Source organism: Harpia harpyja, chromosome 7, assembly GCF_026419915.1.
Source record: "Harpia harpyja isolate bHarHar1 chromosome 7, bHarHar1 primary haplotype, whole genome shotgun sequence".
Classification (NCBI taxonomy): domain Eukaryota; kingdom Metazoa; phylum Chordata; class Aves; order Accipitriformes; family Accipitridae; genus Harpia; species Harpia harpyja.
The window spans coordinates 32,958,201-32,981,697 of NC_068946.1; the positions used below are offsets into that span (position 1 = coordinate 32,958,201).

The 23,497-nt window shown below is 42.9% G+C and overlaps 1 protein-coding gene across 4 annotated transcripts in view; it reads left to right on the top strand.

The window, feature by feature from the left end:
• Positions 1–23,497, top strand: part of WIPF1 (WAS/WASL interacting protein family member 1) — a 58,628-nt gene that overhangs the window by 1,217 nt on the left and 33,914 nt on the right. For 2 of the 4 annotated variants that reach the window (XM_052791605.1, XM_052791608.1), the window contains exon 2: positions 20,826–20,939. The exons of 1 other annotated variant lie outside the window; for it this stretch is intronic. The gene's annotated coding sequence lies outside the window, so the exon portion shown is untranslated. Of the gene's footprint in view, positions 1–16,432; positions 17,377–20,825; positions 20,940–23,497 lie in introns of those variants that run through there. One more of the 4 variants, XM_052791606.1, reaches the window with a different exon arrangement.

Consider the following 23,497-nt stretch of genomic DNA (forward strand, 5'->3'; position numbering starts at 1 on the left):
TGCTTGTTCAGGAACCCACTGTGAGGTACTTCTAAATCGCTCTTTTATTCTTGTGCTTCTTCAGACAGGGCTGTAATAAGCAGCTGTTCTCAGTTGTCGTGACCTCCAGAGGATGGGCAGTGTGTTTTGCTACTTTTTCGCACCCTTTTTTGCTCTCTTCCTACTTTTCCCTCTGTTTCTTCTATCCGTTAGCTCCTCCAAGCCCAATTTGGGAGCAGACACCCAAGAGGCCATGTGAAAAAGAAGAGGTCCTCTCAGAGTGTTTGGCTTCTGCATGTTCCCCACAGTGTGCCTTGCTTGGGAGCCTTGCCCTTCAGTAAAGGCGGGGGGGATGGCAGTGCTGCTGTGGGGGACCCACTCTGGCAGTGCATCTTTCCAAGTGCTGTGAAGCACGAGGCAGGCTGAGCTGGCGTGTACTTTCCCCTCTGCTGGAGCGGGCGAGGGGAAGGAGCATGCGAGGAGGAAATACAGCTGTTCCAGAGCACTTCTGTCCTCCGTGCAGCGGGAGCACGTGCAGGGAGGACAGACGCAGAAAGGGAGATTCAGGAAGAGAGTATGAGAGAGAATAGGGGGGGACAGAGGAAAGCTACAAATGGAGAGGAAAAGCTTTTTATATGTGCACAACTGTCATTTAAAGATCTGTTCAGCAAGGCAAGGGTAAATATCCTAAAAGTACAAGATTGTATCTCTTGAGTGCCTGTTACTGTTCCTCCAGAAAGCGCTGCTTTTCATTCCTCAAGTATTATGTGTGTCTGCCTCACTCTTATAGGCTCTTCAGCATCCTCTGACCTCAAGCTGAGCAGGACGTTGCCCTTAGCATCTGCCCGTCAAATGTGTAGTTCTCCATGTTGTACATGAAATTATGATTTCCATAGTTGGTTAAGGCAAGTTTCCGAGGAATGTGAAGCGAGAGGCACGCCAGTTCTGCGGTTGGCCTTGACTGGAGTGCGAGCTCTTTGGGGCAGGGGCTGTGCCCTGGAGGCTGTGGTTACTCTACACATTGCCCTTGGCAGCTTAGGGATTTCTGCCTCTGCTCCTGTCCCTCCCACCCCTCTCATTTTTTTTTAATTGCTGCTCACCTGTTCCTCCCCCTGTGCTGCAGCTCATTCAGCCTCTCCCAGTTATCTGTGGGGTTGTGCTGTAAACTGAATTGCTGAAAGGTTCAGCAATCTGGGTTAAAAATCGCTGGAAAAGGAGAGCGGGGAGGAGGAGTAGCAGCTGTTCCCTCTGCCTGTACAAAAGTCCCTGATCAGACCTGTCCTGCCTCTCCCCTGCCTCCTGCTTTGAGATCACTCACCCCAGCAAATGGGAATTAAAACAGTTGAAGCTCTCTAGCTGTGTCCTAACTTCTGCTGCTGCCTTAGTATATCTACTGAAATTACACTTTGAACTTTCTACAGCATTAGTTTACTCTCTGAATGGCAACAGGTAGCAAGATGCTGTCTTTGGGGGCTGCATTGCTACAAGACTATTAGACCTTTCTCTCTCTCTCTCTCTCTCAAAAAAAAAAAAAAAAAAAAAAAAAGAGAGAGAAACCCAGAGTAAAACAAAATTGCATCAGGGTTCTACTTGTGCACTAGAGTCAGGATTGAAAGTGTGCATCTAGAAAAAGGTATTAGCTATAGAAGGAGCAATTTCCCACCTGTGACAACAGGTATGACCCTTACATCTGATGACCTCCAGACCCTCCTCAGTGGAGAGGCCACTGAGGAGCATGAGCAATGCTAACCCCTTTGTGAAGGGAACACGCTGCAGTATTGCTCTCCATTACCTAGAGTGCATAAAGTCCTAACAGCTATTAGTTTTCTGCCTTGCTTGTATAAACACCAAGCTTTTCTGGAGGGAGAAAAGAGTGTATGTTGGTGTTGTCTGACAAATATGACACAAGGACAGGAATTCAAAGGTTTCCTTTGGAGGCATGTATATTGTTCTTGGTGTATATATACAATTTAGTAAAATGTCTTTATGCAGCAGCCTTTAGAAGTGTTCTGTGCTTTTAACTACATTGAATCTCCACCCAGATAACGGACTTGTGTATGGAAACCTTGAGAAATAGTGATGCAACAAAGAGGGGAGGATTTCTTTAAAGTTTGTGGCTTTTGCCCAGGTAAACATGTCTTAATTGTAGCTTCTTAACAACAATGAAGTGTTATCAAAATTCAAATCTAATTAAATGCTTTTGTGTTCTTTCTGCTGACTTCTCTTATTCTTGGCTCTAATGTGGATGCTTCCTCCTTTTCTTCATGTGGTGCACTCTAACACTTGTTCTGTTGGATCTGTTATAAAAAGGGACTGTTGTGTATCTTGGTTCAAAATCCATGGTGCGAACCCTATTTGAGTAGGGGTGGGGAGAGCATTCTTTGTATGGGGAGATAGTTAAGTTTTGGGTTGGTAGAACAGATCTCAGTAGTACCAAAGGTGAGGATACTGGAAGTGGCCATAAATCTTCAAGGCAGCCGTCTCTTCTGTGTGCCATTGGGTGTGCAGTTAACACCTACTTGTTGTTCAGCTCCTTACTTCAAAGATGTACGTGAAATTCTGTCTGTTATTGAATAATAAATGCTGAACTGTTAGTTGGCAAATAGCCCAGAAAAGAGATTATTTAAAACTTAATTTAATGAAGATGTCTAGAATTGTGCTGTAGTAGAAGGTTTTGTTTAAAATATTTTGGACACTTGTGGTGACCAGTATGATAGCAGTGTAGTGCTCTCATGTAGCACCAGCTACATGTGTGCATGTGTCTAGATATCTGAAGAGGAGGAAGGGGAAGGAAATCAATCAACTGTTTACTATGTTAGTACTCTGTTGTGCTTCTCTGCAAGCACTGTGCCACTCCTGCTGAGTTGTAAGTGAAACCTAAATTGTAAAAAGATTATTTTTTCAGTGGAAATAACCCTGAACATCAGAGCTCTGAAAGATACTGCAGCCGCTTTTCAGCCTTGCAGGCACGCAAGTCTGAAAGAGCAGCTGTCCTTGGGCCTCATCCAACTCTGTTCACAAAGATTAGTGAAGAGTGTCTCTGAGGCTGGAGAAGCAAGTGGCGAGGGAGCAGTTTCATTTAAATCTGAGAGATCAAAGGAGTTCAGAATAGAAAGTTTTTCCTTATTCCTGGAAGGAGATAAACGGGAAGCGCAAGGAGTAGTTCAAGAGCCTGTTTTGTAACACTTAACTCTGCTGTAACCTCGTTAGTGTTCTTCTACCTTTGGTTCTGATTACACATAAGCACACTTTGGAGTTAAAACGTATAATTTTGTAACTCCTTAAACTGCTAATGTTGCAGAAGCAAAAGTTCCCAAGATTTGAGCTGTTTGTGGCACCCCTCATCTTTAATCTCTTCAGTGTGGGCATGTGTGTAGCTCCTGCCATTTCCTTCCTGGGACTAAGTCCGTGTGAAGGGCCTGCCTGTCCTCCTGTGTGTGTTTTCATGAGAGGGCTCTCCTTCTTGTTTGAGCTAAACTTGAGTACGTATCTCCTGCTGAAGAAACTACAGGATATTCTTTAATGGGAAGTAATACAGAGGTTAAAATAAATGCTTTTAGCAGCTTCAGTGAGTCCAAAATAGCTTGTGCATGTTCCTCTTGTGATAACTTCAGGAAGTGGGGTGATTCCCTCTTCCTCCTACTCTTCAATATTTTTGATGAATACTGTGCTTGACTGCTGGTATCTTCTTGCCATGAAGAGCAGGCAGTGTGGAGCAGGCTTCTCTCTGAATTTTCCTGGAGCCTGACTTAACAGGACCAGAAGTGAGCCCTAAGAAGAAATTGCATTCCTCGGCTCATTGTACTGCTTCCTATAAAAATTGCCAGTAAGGTCCTCAGTGATGAGGGTGGCTAACCACTGAAACTGTTTGTCCAGAGAGATGGTGGAGTCTCTGTCCTTGGAGATAGTCTAAAAACTGGTCTGGACAAGGCCCAAGCAATCTGCTTTAAGCCAGGTTAGCCCTGCTCTGAACTAGATGAGATCCAGCGGTTCCTTCCAGCTGGCTGTATGCTATGTTTCTGCGTTACTGGGTAAGCATGGCTGCTTTTGTCTGTCCCCAGAACATCTGGGAATAAAAGTGGCCTCTAAACATCCAAAAATGGCCTTGAGAAGTCTGAATAAAGACTTCAAAAATTGGAATGCATTGAGAAGCATAGTGTGGGGAAGTGACTTTGCCCAAAGTCTCATAGCAGCAGGTCAGTAATAGTGCTGGGAGAGGATCATAAATCTCCTGACTGGCAGGCTAGTGCCTTAGTAGCTAAAAGATGTTGTTTTTAAACATAAACCCATCTCCTTTCCCTATTCAACTACTTTCAGATCTACTTTTACCCTCTAAAAGATCATTTTCTTTTCCTTTTTTTTTTTTTTTTTTTTGCTTTAGCTGTCATATTCATGGGGGAGTTAGTACTAAAGAACAGTTTATTGCATTGACTTTTTCAGGAAACACTGAGAACATCAGATCTGGAAAAGAAGTTGGTGAAATAAAGACAAGAGCTGCAAAGGAAATTTTTAGAAAGTGATGTTATTCCCAGTTTGCTGCATAACAATTAATCTCTTATTTTTAAGAGAGGAAAAGAGCAGAGGAAACTATACACTGAATCCCAGTTTGAATCTCTCTTTGTTTAAAAAAAAATAATAATCACTTGAAAACATTTTAAAATCTGGAAGCTGAGAAGAACACAGATCAGCATTTTAGAGTACCATTGAAGGAGTTAAGCTGTGAGTTAACTGCATCTGTGTTTCAAATCTAAATGCTGTGAACAAGGCACCATTCAGATACTCAGTTATAAGTTATGCTGAATTTGTTATGCTGTTTGTTTGAATTCTGTTGAGAGGAGAAAAAGAAAATCATGGCAAATTAAAAAAAAAAATCATTACTCTTGTCTTGGTAGCTTGTTTTTGAAGTGATGAAGCAGGATTCTCCTTTCCCATCTTTTTTTTTTTTTTCTTGTCTAGCACTTATGCAGGTCATCTGCTAATTATTAGCAGCTGTGAAACTATGGAGTTACATAAGCATAACTAAAAGTCAGTGGAGCCTTGCATCATTCAGCAGATCTATCCATCACTTATTCACCACAATAACAGATCGGTTTTGTAACTCACTTGACATGGGTATCTAAATACTAAGAGGGCAACAGCAGGCATCAAAGTTGGGAAATCCTTTAAGTCATAGAAATCAGATAGGATAATGTGTTATATTATTGTTGCCACAACCTGTTGTCCAATTATACATATGCATTGCTGCTCTGTGAGGAGAGCTATGTGTCACAGTAATGCCCTGAAACAGCTGAGCCTGCCAGCTACATAAAGCTGAATTGTCTGGGCAGCTTTGCTTGGAAGATAGGTATGGGTGCTATGCCTGGCTGCAGTGGAAGCAAGACAAGTGTGAGTGCTTGTGAATGTATCCCAAATTAGTCATGCTCAGTGATACTGCTGAATACAACAAACTGTCTTAAACATTAGAAAAGGCATCTTTACGATGGGACACGTGTGGAACTGAGAAGTTGGGATTTCTTGGCAAGGGAAATACCTGCAGTGCACGAGAGTGTTCTGGCACAGACAGCCCAAGGCTGGCAGGTCCAGACTCTGCCCCCAGGTTTATAACACTGGCTCAGCACACCGCAGGATTTGGTTAGCAGCATGATTTTCTTCCCACTGAACCTTGAAGGTACATAAAACTTAATGTCCTGTAGTTCTGAGTATTAAATCATAGACTATGTAATGAATTTTCTGATCCAGACTCTGGTTTTGTTTTCAGATTTTTTTTGTGTGTGTGTTGTCTTCTCTTTTGCTGGTTTAAAGATCTCCATAGGCAAGAGAGACTGTGAAAGGGTGAGTGCGGTGTTATCAAATGTGCAAAATACGATCCTTAAAATACTTGTTCTTGGGAATTAAGAAGGTAAAATGAGTTCTAGCAGATACAAGGTCCCTCCAGACCAGTCTGTGCACCCAGTGGCTCAGAGCTGTGCCCTGGCCTGTTTTTTAACAAGTGAAAGAAGAGTTTGCCTGAGCTTCTGGGTTTTTTTTCCCCAACTCTTTTCTCTTTCCTTTTTTTCTTTTTTAAAGCAGTGATGTGAACAGTTAAGTTTGAGAACTGTTGCCCTATATGTGGTGTCTCTGCTATTTCTGCTGGGAACAACAGATGGTGCCTCATTAGCTCACCTCACCGGCAGGCTCTGAAAATGGTGGGACCTTATAGCCACCTTCAAATTACCCTGGTCCCTGAGGAAAGATGTAGGTGCTTGGAGGCAGCTTGCAAGCTCCAGCTGCTGAGGTAGCACTCCAGAGCTCTAAGAGGGTGCTGTGAATCAGGAACCTTCCTTTTACGAGTAGCCTAAACAGGATGGTAACTGGTTTTGTAACTAGCATCAACTAAGTAGATTTTTAATAGAAAGATATGGATGATGAAAAATATTGGCGGGGGGGTGGAGAGGCTTGCTTATTATCCCCCTCACCACCTACACGAGGAAATGTTCCTCAGCTAGTAATTCAAGGATACTGCTTTGACACTCTTTTGGATTACTTTGGGTTACTTACAGTTTGGCAAACATGGACAGCATCAGCCATGCAGTACTAAGCTTTACAGTCCTCTCTTCAATTTACCACAACTCATCAGTCCTCCCATGGCCATCACATCAGTCACTGCTCTCCTCATGTCCTGATTTACCCAACACTGTCTAACCCACTTTGCCTAACATATTTCCAAAAGTATTTTTTCTTGCATGAAATGCAAAAGAGATAATTTTCACTCTTACATTCACATCTGAAACTATTGAAAACAATTTTTAAAGGAACTATTAAATGTAAACCATAAAGGGTGCTGTGTGTTGCCTATGTTGTAAGTAAGCAAACCATGTGCTCATGCATAAAAGTGAGTTTGCATGACTCAATACATTGATCTCTTTATATGCATCTCTATTTGGTCAGATGCTGCTTCTTGTTTTTCATATGGTTATACGTCTTGTCTTTGTTTTTAAGACCTCTAAGATAGGGAATACATTTGATCAATGCCCAGTAGAAAACATTTTCTATTCCAATGGGAGAAATGAAAAAACAAATTATAGCAATGTGGTGGTAAGGAAGGTAGGCAAGTATGACTATTTCAGTTTTAGAGAGAATGCTATTCGTCTGAGGCCACAGGGGCAACACCAACCAGTATATCATTATTCCTGTCTGCAGATTGTGTTTTCAAATCACCCCAGACTAATACTACTTTGAGAGAAAGATATTCCTTAAACATACAACTTTTCCAGTCAATAGTTCTGGTGACATCTTGGAACCTGAAACTCTCAAATGGCAGCAGACAGCCCCAAAACTTTGTTTTAATACTAGGCAGCAACAAACCACAAGGAAATAATTCTCCCTTTGACCTTCCTACTGTATTTTCAAATACAAGTTCAGCATTTGATCTGGATAGGTTGTTTAGGGAGGGACAGAAAACTTGTTTCATGGCACAACTTTAAATAGATTATTCTTAATTGAAGTGACTAGTGTCCCTTGGGTGTAAATGAACAAATTGTGTTCTTGTCTTGTTTAGTTTTAATTTCAAATAAGATGATACTTTTCAAAGTGAAGCATCTTACTGTGAAGAGTTGCTGCATACTTATACTTTGTTGTGGTTTAACCCCAGCTGGCAATAAAGTACCACACAGCCACTTGCTCACTCCCCCCACCCAGTGAGATGGGGGAGAGTGTCGGGGAAAAAAAGTAAAAATTGTGGGTTGAGATAAAGACAGTCCAATAGGACAGAAAGAAAGAAAGAAAATAATAATAATGATAATAATAATCAAATAATTAGAATATACAAAGCAAGTAATGCACAATGCAATTGCTTACCACTTGCTGACCAATGCCCAGTTGGTTCCTGAGCAGTGATCTGCTGCCCCTGCCCCACCCCCCAAGGCCAACTCCCCCCAGTTTATATGCTGGGCATGATGTCATATGGTATGGAATATTCCTTTGGCCAGTTTGGCTCAGCTGTCCTGGCTGTGTCCCCCCCCAGCTTCTTGTGCCATTCCAGCCTTCTTGCTGGCCAGGCACAAGAAGCTGAAAAATCCTTGACTTAGTCTAAACATTACTTAGCAACAACTGAAAACATCAGTGTGTTATCAACATTATTTTCATACTAAATCCAAAACATAACACTATACTAGCTACTAGAGAGAAAATTAACTCTGTCCCAGCCGAAACCAGGAGAACTTACTTGTCCCCTTAAGTGGAACCAGAGCAATATTTATTTCCTCATTTATTGGTTATCCTCTTCCTAGCAGCTCCCTGCAGGATCAGTGTCTCCAAGTTTTATTGTAGCTCTTTCTTTTTTTCATTTGTGCATCCTTAAAAAAAGTGTGCATGCTGACTGGAGTCAAGAGAAAGACAAATTAACTTGAGCTGCTATAGGGAACTAGAAAATGAAGTGTTCCATAACTGACAAACAGCTTGAGATGACTGGACAAGTTCCATCTTTATTCATTTAAAATGCGCCAGTTGTTTAGCAGAACATCCCTGATAATGCGAGTGAGTTGCAGGGTAAAACCCAGTTGGATGTCATCATATGCGGTACTTAAATGAGAACACTGAGGGATTTTGTGCTTCCAAGGGGAAGAACTGTCATTGTTGTCTTCTGGTTTTTTTGTTACTTTAAAAGTTCCCCAAGAAAGTTTCCTCTTAGGAGGAATAATGGAGTTTATAGTTGTTTACAGTAAGAGTGGTATATGACTGCTCTTTTTTGCTTAGACAGAAGGCTTTTATTCTTCTCACAAATATGTTGGTTCACCATCCGCTCACTAATCAGTAAGACTGATGAGGCATTAAAGAAACCATGGTAATGATACCACATGGTATATAATACCACAGCATTTACAGCTTCCAAGGCCTTTGCTCCAGGCCATCTGCTGTGAGGTATGGACAGAAGCAAGTGAAAATAAAATTGAAAAACCCTGCAAGAAGGGAAAGTAAAAAAACCAACCAACCAACCAACCAAAAAAACGTGTATTTTCACCTTCTTCCCTTTATATAGACATAAGGAAGTTTCCCACTGCCATTTCATAGCTAGGCATGACTTTATGCCCTAGGAAGTAAGAAGAGACACACACACACACAAAAAAATCACTCTGGACTAGCAAAAGGGCTGGTAGGTGCAACCCTGGGTCCAGTCCTGCCCTTGGTGTAAGGTTGCTGTGGGGGATCGGTGCTGAGAGGAGACCAGTGGAGCAGGATTGCTCCAGGCAAGGTCAGGACAGCATTTCCTGGGGCTTTCTTCTGGGCCTGTTTTCCATTAGGCTTCTGGAGGTGCTCCCTCTGTTCCCTGGTGGACACTGCTGGTTATTTTTGGAAATCACCATCCTGAAGGTAGGATCACTCTTTCTTTTGCTCTAAAGCTCCAGTGCCTTTGACATATTTCTTTTAAAGTTTTGGAGGGTCACTGTGATGTGACTGTACCAGGGAGGAAGAAACCCAAGGTATCTGCAGGCATGTTTGATGCGATAAACCTCAGTTCTCTCCAGTGAAATTCTCACAAATTGCAGTGTCACTTCTCTGTATTTAACTCTGGCATCTTTGGGTCCTGGTTTCTTCATTTCTCAATGGAGCACGTGATCCCCTGGTATTGCTGTCGTTTTCTGTAACATACATCAGTGCAGGATCTTGGACCCTGTCACTAAGAAATCTTGTCTGGTATAATGGCAAGTATAAAATAAGGGATTTTCTAAATAGTTTTTAAGGATATAATTATGGAAATAGCCTCATGGACAACCAAAGGTCTTCAAAGCCGGAATTCCCAAGAGCGATGTAAGGTGCTGGCTTTGGCATTAGAAGTTGAGAGAACAGCCCTTGTCCCATTTAGCAGCAAAAATGTCCAAGTTAAATATGTCACAAAGTTTACTTAAATCCAAACTATTAACATCATGAAACCTCAAGTAGGTATAAACAGCCTGTATCACAGCTGGTGTAGCCGAGCCCCCGCTGGCTGCGCGTAGCGACAGGGAAGCAGGTGAAGAAACACCTTTAGACTCCCGCAGCATGTGGGGATGCTTTGAGGCATTGCCGATGAGAGCTGGGGAGCATCGGCTCGCAATTCATCCTCCATGAGGGACCATGCTGGGATGTGCTGGCTCTGCTGGGATGTGGCCCACAGACCAACTGGAGGCGTTGGGCTCTACCGAAATGCCCATGACTAATCTCACCTCCCCCAAGGGGCCCATGCTGTAGTCTCCCCCTTACTCTGGAGCAGCTGTAATTTTTCAGGCCAAGCAGGAGGGTTTTAGGAGGCCCCTGCTGCTTTCCTCTGTGCTGTTCTCCTAGGTCACTGCCGCGGCGCAGCCTCGCCCGGGAGCCAGCCAGCTTTGCTGAATAGTCTAGAAATTGGACTGTAAGGTATTTCTGCTCTGTTAGCAGCAACTTTTCAGACAGCCGTGCTGCAAGATACACAAAGCCAGGGTTTTCTGTTGTGCATAGGTAATACCCTCAGAGCAATAAGCCGTATATACAGCTATAAATTGAATTATTCTGTTTTCTACTGAGTACCTGGCCTTTTGCTATTGGGAGAGGAAGGAAGAAATAAAACACATGCAGAGTGGGATATAGACAGGTGATTACAAGTTCAGTTATATTCTTGTGTGGAACTTTTGCTAATGAGGGAGACCTGGTGGTACCAAGCTGTTCCAAGCCAGAATATCATACTACTGCCTCCGCTCTCAATCTCAACCTGCACATTTGGGGGCTTATCCTGATTGCCAGTTCCCAAGCATGTCATGGGAACTTGCATAGCCATGGCATCAGAAGCCCAGTTCCTTTCATTTGTTTAGCTGTGGGGGCAACAGCGTGTCCACATACCCTTTTGAGGTAGAGGTATTGTTGCTTTATGTCCTGTGAGTGCAGTCTCCTGATAACTGACTCAGTTGCAGCAGTTGATGAAACCAGGTTTTGATGATTAGCAATATAGGGCATTTTATTTCTAGATCAGCAGTTTATCTCTAAGCCAGGTGAGCTGTGATTAAACATTGCTTTCTATCAGGTTTAGCGTAGTCTAAGTGCAATGAGTTGGTAATCCCAGCTCTGCAAGACAAAAGTTCCTGCTCAAAATGGCACTGAATGACTTCCACGCTGAAAGCCATCATGAAATAGTCAGATTGTGAACAAGGATTGAAACTGTTCCCTGATGGTTAACAAGTGATCCTTTCAGACCAGGGCCAATACTGGGTATAGTGGTGTGAGCAGTCTTGCTTGGATGTGTCCCATGTAGCTACCCCTTACGTGTAAGTGAGATGTAGGATCTCCCAACAGGGCTGAATTTTTCACTGCCTAAGGAAACAGAGACTTTTAGTCTCCCAGGCTGTTATCTGGGTACTTTTCATAGACCCTGCAATTCCCTGTTACTTTTTTAACTACTGCTGTCCTAATTCATAGTAATTGCATAGATAATTAAATGACAATGTGGCATGCAGTGGGTATACATATTCATATACTGAGCCTCCCTTTCTGCTGTTTATTCTTAGGAGAATGTTGTTTTCAATAAATATTAATGAAAGAAAAACACATGATCTGATCTTGCTCACCTTACTCAGGCATAGTTCCAATCAGTATGGGATTGCTGGCAGTTGTACCGAAGCAAGGAATAAAAGATTTTATCCATTATACAGCAGAGAATCTGCTTCCATTTTATAATCACCCAGCAAGTATGCACAGACTCTGATCTGCGGCTATATTTGGCATCCAGATATTCCTGATGTGGAATATACCACCCATGGGAAGAATGCAAGAAATGGACTAAAGTTCCCACTGATTGGGACTGACTTTTTTTTTTAAAAGGGAAAATAAAAGGACATGAGCTTTGGATAGGATGTCCCTACTATAAAATGGTGCACAGCTCTTTTGTCTCCAGTGAAACCATGCCAATATGTACTCCTGTATTATCGTGCTTGTAGCTAGCTCCCTTTCTATTTTCTACCTAATCACAAGTTTGCAGTCCTTCCAGTATGAAAATTCAGAATTTAAAGGGGAAATAAACTAAGCAGAAGTAACAGCTTGAAACTATATGGCCTGTGTCAGATGAAGAAATTGCTCTTACCAATGAATGTTGTTTTTGTGGCTTTAAAATGTGTGGATGTTGTGGTAGGTCATGATTTCTAAGGTGTAGATTTGTTTAGCTTTGTTCGTGTATACATATATGTGTATATAAATGTACATGAGTGCTGATGGGAAGTTTGAATATAAAGTATTATTCAGATTTAAGTGTGATCTTTTAAAAACAGTTGGTGTTTTCTGGTGAAATAACCAAGTATATAAAAATTCTTCATCAACTTATTCATGCCTGAAACTTTAAGACTCATGCTAATAGCTAAAGACAAATTGCTCAATAATAAATACCTTTTAATATCGCCATCATAGCAATGCTCATGTATTGAAAAATGTACTTGAAGACTAGACGTGCCATTGGCAAATAACAAACACTGGTCTAGAAAAACAGCTAGGCAGTTTTTACTGGGCAAAAAGTGTTGAAAAACTCTTTGGAAAGATAGCATACACTGTTTCTTATGTTGGTGGACCTATTGAGTAATCCCATATTCTTTGATCAGGTCAAAGAGAAACTGTGTCTCAAGTTGTTGTATAAAAAAGCTACAAACTAAGAAACCAGGTTTTATGTGAAATTAAGTATTGTAAGAAAAGACCAGCACCATTCCTTTTAATAAAACTTCCTTTTTGGTTCCTGAGAACATATTAAGGTTATTAGAAATATCTATAATGATGTGAAGAGACTTCCACAAAGATAGAGTTCTCCTTTTAGAAATATATCTTATGATATATATCATAATACACATGCAGTGCAGAACTTTTCTTCAGGAGTTTGTTAATGTCTATATTATTGGGGCAGGGAGGACAAGTAACTTTCTGAGAGCAAGGTTTGTCAGTTCAGCAGTTTTCACTCAAGAAACACGTAGGCGTTTCTAGGCATATTACATTTTCTTAGTAATGGCTTTTGTTTAGGTGGTTGTCCTCTGAAAGAGTAACCTGTGGCTAAAAACAAGGGTGATAGCTGAAAATGTAATGTCTCATACACACGTAGCTGTGTAAAGGGTTTTGTCCCAGAGTTTGTTGGTTTGGGGTTCTTTTTTCCTGGTTTCAGATAGGACTGGAGCAGTGTGAAAACTCTTCATCTTCAACACACATGTGACTACAGAGGGGGAATTTGCCAGAAGATTTTTGACCATCAGATATTGTTCACATCCTAGATGTAGGACAAGATAGATTCTCTGTTTTATCTGGTATGATTCTCCCACCTCCAAGGAACGTGTTAATATTTCATCATTCTGAAGAAACATAGTGGGCAACATTAAATATTTACATCTCTCTACGAAGTCACACGGATGCCACCAGGATACCTAGCTCTACATCACACATGCTCTAATTCACCCCAAACACCCACTGTTTACTAATCTTCAGCCCCCGTCTGTGCCGATAATGAGCAAGAGGAAATGGAAACAGCAGGGATTATATGCTACTGAGAAGTCCCAGTTTCCATGCCTGGTTGTAATTCTTTCAACAAACTCTTGCCGACTGTGCTCCTGCTTTGAAGTTTGAACACCTCTGTATTAGTGCTTGGCTCTGGTGATTTGACAAACAGATTTGGGGGTGGGGGGGAGAGGTTGTAGGTGCGTATTAGCAGCTCCACATGATGGCTTACTCTTGCGCTCGCATGTGTTGTTCCTGCTCGAGGTCAGGAGTACAGCTTGTTTTGCCCAATCACTGAGATGTTAATTGCTCATATTTGCTGGTGACAGGTACCAGATAGAAAACAGTCCCCAGCATACCCACTATTCTGTGTGTGTGCATATACTCTTAGCCATATTGGTGAAGGGGGTGAGTTTCCATATAATGAATAAATATGGCCCATCTTTATAGGGCAAGTCTTATGTGTGGGTTTTGCATGCTGGGATTCAGCATGCTCCATTAGCCTGGATCACCATGTCCAGTATACTCAAAGGTGTGGATGTAGGGTAGGGCACGTTTCTAATCTAAACCAAAAAACCTCAGAGCCCATGATTGTCTTTTTATCCCCATGGCACAAGACAGCAAATTATTGTGTAAATAGCTTTGCAGCTGTGTCTATTAACATCCCTGTGTAGCTTATCTGTCAGGCCACTGTGCAACTTGTTGTTGCTGCCGGGGTGGTCCTTTATCCATAAATCAAATGCTGTTTGATCTCATGGCAAGCGAGAGGAAGTCAACTGACAGTCTTAAAAACAACTTGTGCCATCTGCAGGGTTACTAGCACCTGCCTTCATTAGGTACCCGGGTGTACATAAGGAAGAGCTTCAGGTATGCTTTCCCCTCAGAAGAAGACAAAGAGATGGGTTTGTCTTCTGTATATACAAGGTGAGATACAGCATTAGTTACAAGCAGTTGGCTTATCACATAAGATTACTGCCAAAAATCCTGTTGAGACTTTGGTCCTCTGGAAGGTGCCAGTCAACAGACTCCTCATCTGTGACAAGTATGGAGAAAGAAGTGGTTTGTTTACAGAGGACAGAATTTATCAGGCTTCAGATGTTTCCCTTCATGTCTTAATGCTCCGTGGTCAGAGCTGACAGATGCTCTGGTGTCCGTGGTGGCTCAGCAAACCTCGCTGCGTGAGGGCTCTGTGGACACGGCAAGTCCTCCCGGTGTCACACAGCTGCCTTTGCTGTCCCCGCAGTGCCTTCTCCGTCGCCCCGCTGACGGGCATGCCGAGGTGCCGCTGCACTCTGAACTTGGCTGAAGCAACACCCTGGGAGGCCGTTTTCCTTAGGCATAGCTTAAAAGCATCTGGGAGACTGCTGCGAGTTACCTGCTGGGCGAACAAATTCCTCCCGTCTTGAACAACCCCGGGTATCTGGGCGGATATAAAGCGCATTTCCCCCACCAGCGACTCCCAGCACCGCTCCGGCACGGCCCAATATACGCGGCTAGATCCTCGCGCGGCGGTTGACACATTAAAAGTGGCTTTGTAAACGTAGCCCCTTCTTAAAATGGAGAGAAATAACCCATCTCTTGTGAGGGATTCGGGCTGCCTGAAAGCCGCTGGGCGAGCAGCTGGGGGGAGGACAAAGAGGCAGTGTGCTGAGAGCAAACATGGCCACTTCCTGAACTCTTCAACTTCCCCTCGGAGCCTCTGAAGCTCGGTGTCCAGCGTATCGTGTCTCTGCACGCTTACCGAGGGGAAAATGCTTAAGCCGCATGCATCTCGCAGTGCTCTCAAGTGTCTTCCAGTGTAAATAATACCTTGGCCGTTTGGCCCAAAACTTTAAATGGGGGCAGAGCAGGTGCATCTGCGGACATGTGTTTGCACATGAACTCCTGCTACAACCGCAGGAGCTCAGACGTGCGTGCACGAGTAGGCGTGTGTGCGCCCAAAAAGAGTCTGATGCAAAAGCATCCATTTTGTGGACTAGTCTTTTTTTCAGTCATGCATGTATCTCCTTTTGTGTGGGTATCCTCTGTATGTTCACACATAAAATGCTTACATCTCTTATTAGATGGGTGTGATTTGTTCAATACTCAGCTGCTGCTCAGTGAAATCCTGTTGTTTGTCGCTGCCTCTTTGCCAGAGGTCACTACTCCCACATCTCTGTGGGCAGGAGGCATCCTCAAAACCATTGCCACTCGATTTCTAGCAGGATCAGTCAGATTACTTTAACCCACCGATAAAAATTATTGGAGCTAATTTGGCTCATTTGATAGCAGTAAACTGGTGAGCAGTGGTATGAAGCCCTGAGGCAGCAGATGGGGAGGTAATCCCTGGCTGGTGGTCACCGGGAGGCTGCTCACAACACTGATGTCTTCATCTGGCACAGCTTAATTTAAAAGATGACATTTTTAGTGGAAACCTCTTAATTTACGTACAAATTACATAGAATGCATCAACCAATGGGCAAACAAGAAGCTCCCATTGGTTTGCTCTGGGCCTCTCACCGTAAACTGTGGTTTTGCGCTACAGCCTGGGTAACAGCAGAGCCAGCTTCATGCTAGCAGCTGTCCCCTGCTGCCTGAGAGTGAGAAAAAGAAAAAAAACTAATCAACTTTTGAATACTAGATCAGTTCCTTGTTACGGTCCATGGCACAGGCTGTGGAACCACTGTGCCAACGCACCTGAGACAGCCATGGGAGAAATGAATGGCAATGAGAGGACAGCCATAAATGAGTGTTGCTGCTGAAAGCTTTGCATCCCAAATGTGCAGCACCACACTCTGTTAGTTCACTCTTCCTGCCTTCAGGTTCTTCACACCCACGCTTAGGTGCAGCTAAATCCAATCAGTGCCCCAGCACAGATGTTTGCAGTCAGTCTCCAGGGGAACCCCTCTGGCTGTGTGACCCATCCGCCTTCCCTCAATGCCAGGTTGATCAGTGCCCCAGGCATTGGCTGTTATTTCAGCTCTCACTAAATAAAGGGACATTTAATTGATCTCCACCCCCCCCCCTTAGCCTAATTGAAGGGTGTTTAATGTGCTGCACAAGGAACATCTTCCAGCAGAGCAGTATCTCCTTGCTGACCTTGGTAAGACCATTCTGCCTCTCCCCTGGCATAGTAGTCCTCAGGCTATCTCCAGGCTGTGTCAGCATTTCTGGTGTTGGTACCATTTAAGATTAGATTGCCTTTCCAAAATTCACATGTCTTTAAAAAAAAATTCTGCTGAAGCACCACCTATTGACTAATCCTGTAAACGTACTCTTCTAATCCAGGACTTTACTGTCCTTCCTTTTGTGACATTACATTCAGGCCTGTTTGTCCCATCCCTAGATGATGATACGTGGATGCACACTGCTACAACTGAGAAGAGAACCTCTACTCTTCTGAAGTCGTAAACTATTTTTCATAGGACTCAAACTCCTGTGAAAGCTGTTTGCCACATTCAAATGAAAAATATTTCTGAAAATTGCTGATAACTGCATCTATTCAAATACATCAATTCATTACCACTCTGAAAATGTGATAAACAAATATCCTTGAACTGAAATTCCCACGCCTGCAGCGTAATTACGTTCTCCACTATTGCATTCGTTTCCTTTTTAAAAGAAGAGGGGGGGGCACTGAGCATACTGTAACAGAATCACATTCAGCATTTGGTATTAATACAAAGAAATAGTACAAAAAGGTCCATTGAATCATGGAGTGACTCAGAAGGCAATAGAGGAGGGTTCTTTGGCTATGCAGAAATGTCAGTGGTTCAACATGGGAGCAGAAAGCTCTTGAACATGCTGTAAGGGACAGTTAGTTTCTTCATCTGGTTTTTAAAAGTAAGCGAAGCGAGTCTAGCAAGGTGCGGTGAGGAAGTGTGGTGTCACATGCCACTCTACAGGAAACGAGATTGAAGCTGCTGGGGAAGTTAAGAGCTGGGTGACCTCCAACGGATTCAAATAGCACAGGTTAGTTCTCTTAAAATGTCTCTGTAACTGTCCTACGGGGGTTCTGCATACCTATTTTCACAGATTTCTGGTGGGGGTGGAAAAGAAGTGGTCCGTATGGCACTTGTGTTAGCAGGTAGTGAGCAACGTGGGCTTTCAGAGCAGGACCGTACGGGGCAAAAATAGGAGGCTCATCTGTGAGTTCGCTTGGTTTGTGAGAAGCTTGGAGCCTGCCTTGCTGTACAACAGCAGTGTGGACCTGAGTCTTGTTAGAAGTGTAAATGAAATCTTCTCCAACTTGTTAAGACTTTCACATAATGAGCAAAAGGTCTGGATTTTTAATAGAAGTGTTCAGTGTTAATAAATACCAGAAAGTGGTTTTCCAAGCACAGGTTAAAGCTATTGACTATAGTGAGAACTTTACTTTGTTTGTTTTGGCTGTACCAAGTATATAGCTGTTCTGTTTGATTTTACTGGTGTAGTCTCTTGTTACAGTTTTCTCTCATTCCTGGTGATTTCTGTTGAGGAATTCCATCCCAGCTTTTCTGTGCTGGAGGGTTTTGGCCTGGGAACGTACCGTATCAGGAATGAAATGGCACCGGTTTGGTGCTGAAGAACTTGGGAGCTCTCGGGGGAGGCTGTTTAACGGGATGTACATTTTGTATTCCTGTGCAAAAATACATTCATTACTTTTAAATATTACTAGGCAATTGTGATTAATTAAAAATATTGAATGCAAAGTTGGAGTGAAAGTTACAAAGAAAATAAACTTCAGGATGATAAAATGTAGAATATAGTAGTAGTTCTGCACAGAATCTGAACTAAAACTAAATCCCAGCGTGGGGCGCACGTGGTGCTGGGAGAGCGTGGGGGGAAGAGGAGGTGACGGCTCTGCAGCCTGCTCAGGTAGTGGCGGCTGAAGGCAAAGGTGCTTGCTCTGTGCAGAGACTCCCTTGCTCGCTAGGCAAGGTCACAGCTTGTGAGGCAGAGGGGCTTGGACAGTGGTAATGGCAGTGATCTAGCACAAAATGCAGCTGTTGGGGGTGCTGTACCAATGGCGTGCCAGACATTAAAATCAGAGGTTTGAGTGTCAGGCAAATATTCCTAAAACTGTCCATACTTCTTCTCAAATCTTTTTTAAAAATATTTCTCTGATTCTGTAGAAAAACAGACTGAGTTGCACTGCTCTTTACCCTCTTCATACCACCTGGTGCATTCATCCTGATCTCAGCGTAAAAACATCTACATAAAATGACCGCAGCAGCTCAGGAAGGACCAGCCTGCACGAGTGGGGAAGTCCTCACCTCCTGCTGCCCGGGGAGGTGGATGCCGAGTCTGGCTCTGCTGCAGGGTGCTGAGGGTCTCAGCAATTTGGGAATAGCAGGGCCCTGTTTCTGAGCAGTTAACAGCTCTGTGGCTCTCACACTCTGCAGCCTTGCAGAGCTTGCTCTCACTTTTTGAGCTTTGGAGTTTTACAGGCAGAAGTCTCTGGCCTTAGCTGGGCTCCTCTGCTTCTGTAAAACCGGCAAGTTTTGCAAAGAGAGCCAAAGTCCTGCCCAAAATCAGCCTTTCTGCTTTATTAGGGTTTATAGCCTTCACCAGAGCACTGTGAAACTGTTTAACTAAGAATGTGATTTAAAAGCAATTTAGTAAAATCCCGCTGCAGACATTTTCAATTCAGCCTAATCCTGCCTTATAGCAGCTCATCTCAAATAGATCAAGAGTTGTTTTAAGCTAAATATAATGGCTCGTAAATAATATATTTGAGCCTCCACGCAGTGGTTTGTGCCAGGTATTTGAAATTGAATTAAAAAATAAACTGACACACTTTCCTAAATAAATAAAGCCTAACGCTTTTACTCTGCTACCAGGAGTGAGCACAGGCAACCAGGACTGAAAGAGGAGGGAAAGAGCACGAGAGGGTGTAGGAGGGCGGGAATTTCTGAATGGGCCCATTCGACCAGCTTGCATTATGAAAACCAGGGAAAGAATGTTTCTTTCCCTAACAAACTAAAAAGGAAATCTGCAAAAAGAGGAAAGGGAATAAAGAGTACAGACTAAACAAAAGGAAATAAATATGGATTGGAATGAAAGAGAAGGAAACCAAAAAAAGAAAATAGTAAAAAATGGAACCAGATGGGGACAAATTCTGTGCTCAGGAAAAAAACCCTCCTCTTTTACTGAACTTCAGAAGGAAGGGAGACTGTGTGTATGTGTTTGCACATATTCATAGCATCTATGGAAGAAAAATTAATTTTTCTGTATGATTTTTTTTTTAATTATTTATTTTGGTTTCTTTCCCTTGGGCAGTCTTTGTATAAAAGTTTCTAAGTTTAAGAGCACTTCGAAGTTAGATGAAAGCAACTTTTAAGTATCCTTAATTCTGCAAACAAACAGAATAAACCACTCAGAATGCCACTTTAATCGCTGGCCAGTTTGCTCCCCAAAACCTACTCAGCTGCATTGCTCTGTTGACTTTGTGTCCACTGTGCTCTTGGATTCATAGCACAGGGTTGTCCTACTCTCTGCAAGGGAAAAAACAGGAGTTAAGATGTGCAACACCAACTAATGCAAACCTGAAGTGCATGGGGCCAGCTTCAGAGAGTTTATAGGAGGATCCCCTTGTGGGTTTCATTTCACCACATAGTGTATGCAAAGGTTTCATACCAGAGAGGGATTGGAATCTCAAGACTTTGATCTCTAAATAGAAGTAAATACTTAAAATGCTGAATGGTTACTGTTCTTATATTTTATTTCAAATTGACTGGATTGTTAAAGATATTTTGTTGTTTTAATATTAAATACATCAAGTGGACAAGGGTATCTTTTGCTGGGACATTATTTGCAGCACATCTCTGTCACATCTTGCTGGCCATTCCCTTCCCCTTCCTTCCCCCCCCACTTGAATGCAAGTTCTGCAAATCATTTCTGTAATTTGCTGTTAAAACCATCTAGAGGTTGAAGGAGGTTGATTTTACTTTTGTTTAGTTGATTTGTTTCAGCTTTTGCATGCATTTTTCTCTAGCCTAAACTATAGAAACCTCCTTACTACAAAGCTGGTCGGTGAACCATGGCTCTTTTAAGAGGAGCAACTGTAGCAGTGGATAACTCCGTTCAGTCTTACCGCCACATCCATCCACACAGGTTTTTAGGTTTTTCTGCTTTCATTTCACCATTTGTATTGGCTTTTACTATGCTATGCTGAAGTTGGGGGAATTATCTTAAATTTGTTTGAGAATAAATTGGGCCCTTTTGCGTCAGGGACTGATACGGAGAGCACAGTCAGTGTGTTTTCCTGTTCTGATTCCTCTTTAGAGGGAGGCAGGCTTCTCTTTACACGCTGACAGTTTCTCATGCAGAATTTCTACTTACGCAAGGAAATGCATAATAGATACGTACCCAGGCTCTGTGGTCCCCAACGTTTTGGTTTTGCAATTAATAGTTCTTTTTTTTTTTTTCCTTCCTTGCAGGAATGTGCAACCTGGGAAATGTTATTGCAATCTAATTAACTTCAGCAAGTGTATTCTGGACTGAACTTGCCAGGCCTCCTTTTCTGTGCAAGCATCTCTCCTGCTGGTGACGAGGTACAGAGCCCATGGGGTTTGCACTGGGAGACGGATGGGAGTGGGAAAGAGTCACTGTGTGAGCAGCAGCACAGGCAAACGCGTCTCTGGCGTGTGTCATCCCTGGCCTGTAACAGTTAGAAGGCATAGAGCCATCTCATGTCTTGATTTGCAGTGTGACAATATAGGAGTTATTCTTCTCCAGGGCAGGATTAATGGCAATGCCAGTTTACTGACATGCTCTGATGTGGCACACCTTTCCTAATGTCAGATTTAGGTGCCTTAGGTTACATTTCTGCCAAATCCACAAGCTTTTAACACATGCAGTATTTTGGTTTTTTTCATTCCAGTAGGACAGGGCTAACAGTAGAGGAATTTAAGACTTCACAAGTAAGTCAGGAGACCTAAGATAGGATTTGACCAGGCACTGCGAATTTATAGTTGTCCTGACTCAAAGCAAATGATGTTACACTTGAAAACTGCACGGTGAAGGCTGCAATGTTCAGAGTTTGGTGCTAATGAACAGAAACAGTATTAAAAGGTCCACTGAGACACATAGTGAATCAGAAAGAAAGAAATAACAGCGAGTTTACTTTTTAATTTTCTTTTCATTGCAGCAGAGGCTCAAGCAGAAAGCATGTGCTGCAGATAGGCTGCAACGTGCTGACCTAGAGCTGGTGCAGTCCAGCAGATCAAATATTATTTCATGTCTCAAATGCACTGTGTTGTAAGCCCTGACTGTGGCTTCTTTGTGAGTAGTGGGCCAGGTATGATGCCGGGAGGGTGCCCAAGGTGCTTGGGATTTTGGTTCTCTGTAGACATAAGCACAAAACAATTCTGGTCTTCTTCTTGGTAGGGTCCATTGCTGGTTCATGTGGGTTGATGCTTTGGTGTAGTTTCAGTAGTGTGCTTGCTTTGGAAACCACGGTCTGGAGAAATCTGGGTGCCAGACTTGGGAGATGTGAGAGGGAAGAGTTAGCCTTAGGAGCAGACAAATGTCTCGCTTCATTTGTGGCTCTACAACTCATACAGAGCATGATGAACTGCTGCCAGGATGAGGACTGGTGCAAACCTAATATTTGGAGAGTTATTCCACATTAGAGGACCAAAAAAGATGGCACTGCTGTGTGATCAGTAGACAAACACACCTGTTTGGACACTGCGGGTTAGAAAGGATGGCCTGTTTGAAGGAGGGAGACATGCATGTAGGGAAAATATGAGTATTTTTAAATTGGCATTTATATTTTATTTCAAATTAGTAAATTGGGTGCTCAAAAGAACATACAATGCAATACTGAGACAAAGATGGTGAATTGTGTCACTCTCACCAATTTCAAATACGATATGGGATTATGGAACATCCTGGGAACAGCAGTAATGATGAGAGGCAGAAGAAATACAGCCCATGAGGGAAGACTGGAGAAAATACGATTGCTTAGCCTAAAGAAGAGAAGACCAAACAGGCATGTAAACAGTTTTCAAATAGCCATGAAGAGGAAAGGAATAAATTATTCTGCACATCAGTTATATATAGAATGAGAAATAGCAAATAAGGTTTAGATTAGGTACTGGGGAAAGCTTCGTTAGCTGTAAGGCTAATGAAGTAGATGACTGAGGGATATTGCAGAATTTCCATCACTGGAGATTTTTAGGGAGAGAAGAGATAAATACCTGCCAGGAATGATATAATCGATAGTGACTCAGGGGAAGGGTAGATGCCCTCTTCCAGCCCTGCTGTCTGTTGTTCTGTACTTCAGTCTCCTTGTTGACAGTGACTAAATTTTTCTGGTTATTGATGAAAGCTGAGTAGTTATTTTACAGGCAATAAACACTTCCATATGTATGGTACAGTGTATCCCATACGGCGCTTTTCAGGGAAGGAAGGTGACATGCTGTTCCTGAGTTTCCTGAGGAGATTTTGCTCTTCTAATTTAGGCGTCAATGGATAAAATGAGTGCTTTATACTGTGCGCTGTGGGAAAGTGTTGGTTGTTATCACTAGCAGCTGGCAACATAACTACCAGGTCAGCTCCCGGTGTAAGAGGGAGACCTGAAAAGGCAGGCTGTGCTGCTTTCTCAGGCGAAGAGTTGCGGGAAGGCAGAAAACAGCTCATTTTTGTCACGGATCTGAAAATGCTGGTACTAATGGCAAACTGCAAATTCCCACTGGCTGTGGAAAACCAGTTTGGTCTGCATTGAACAGCGTTTCCTAATAGCAAGTTCTGATGGATCAGGGCTCGCCTGAAGCAGCGTCTGGCTGCAGAGTTCAGGCTTTGTTCACACTGCAGCCCTGGTGCTGCTGTACCACTTCTACGCAGAAGTGGGGCTTTTTCTCTGTGTGGTGGTGCCTGGACCAGCACCACATACAACCCAGCCCTCTGCGAGCCAGCTGCTTATAAGAGCCTTGGCAGGTACAGAAGAAAACGGTGATCCTTGCAATAGCACTTGTTTGGGGACTGCCAGTCATCAGGATTGCAGTTTAAGAGAGAAAGTAGACTTCTTGAGAGTTATAATGTCTTATGACCCAATAAAACCAACACAAAGCTTCCTTTCAGCTGTGGGTTTGATCCAGATACAACA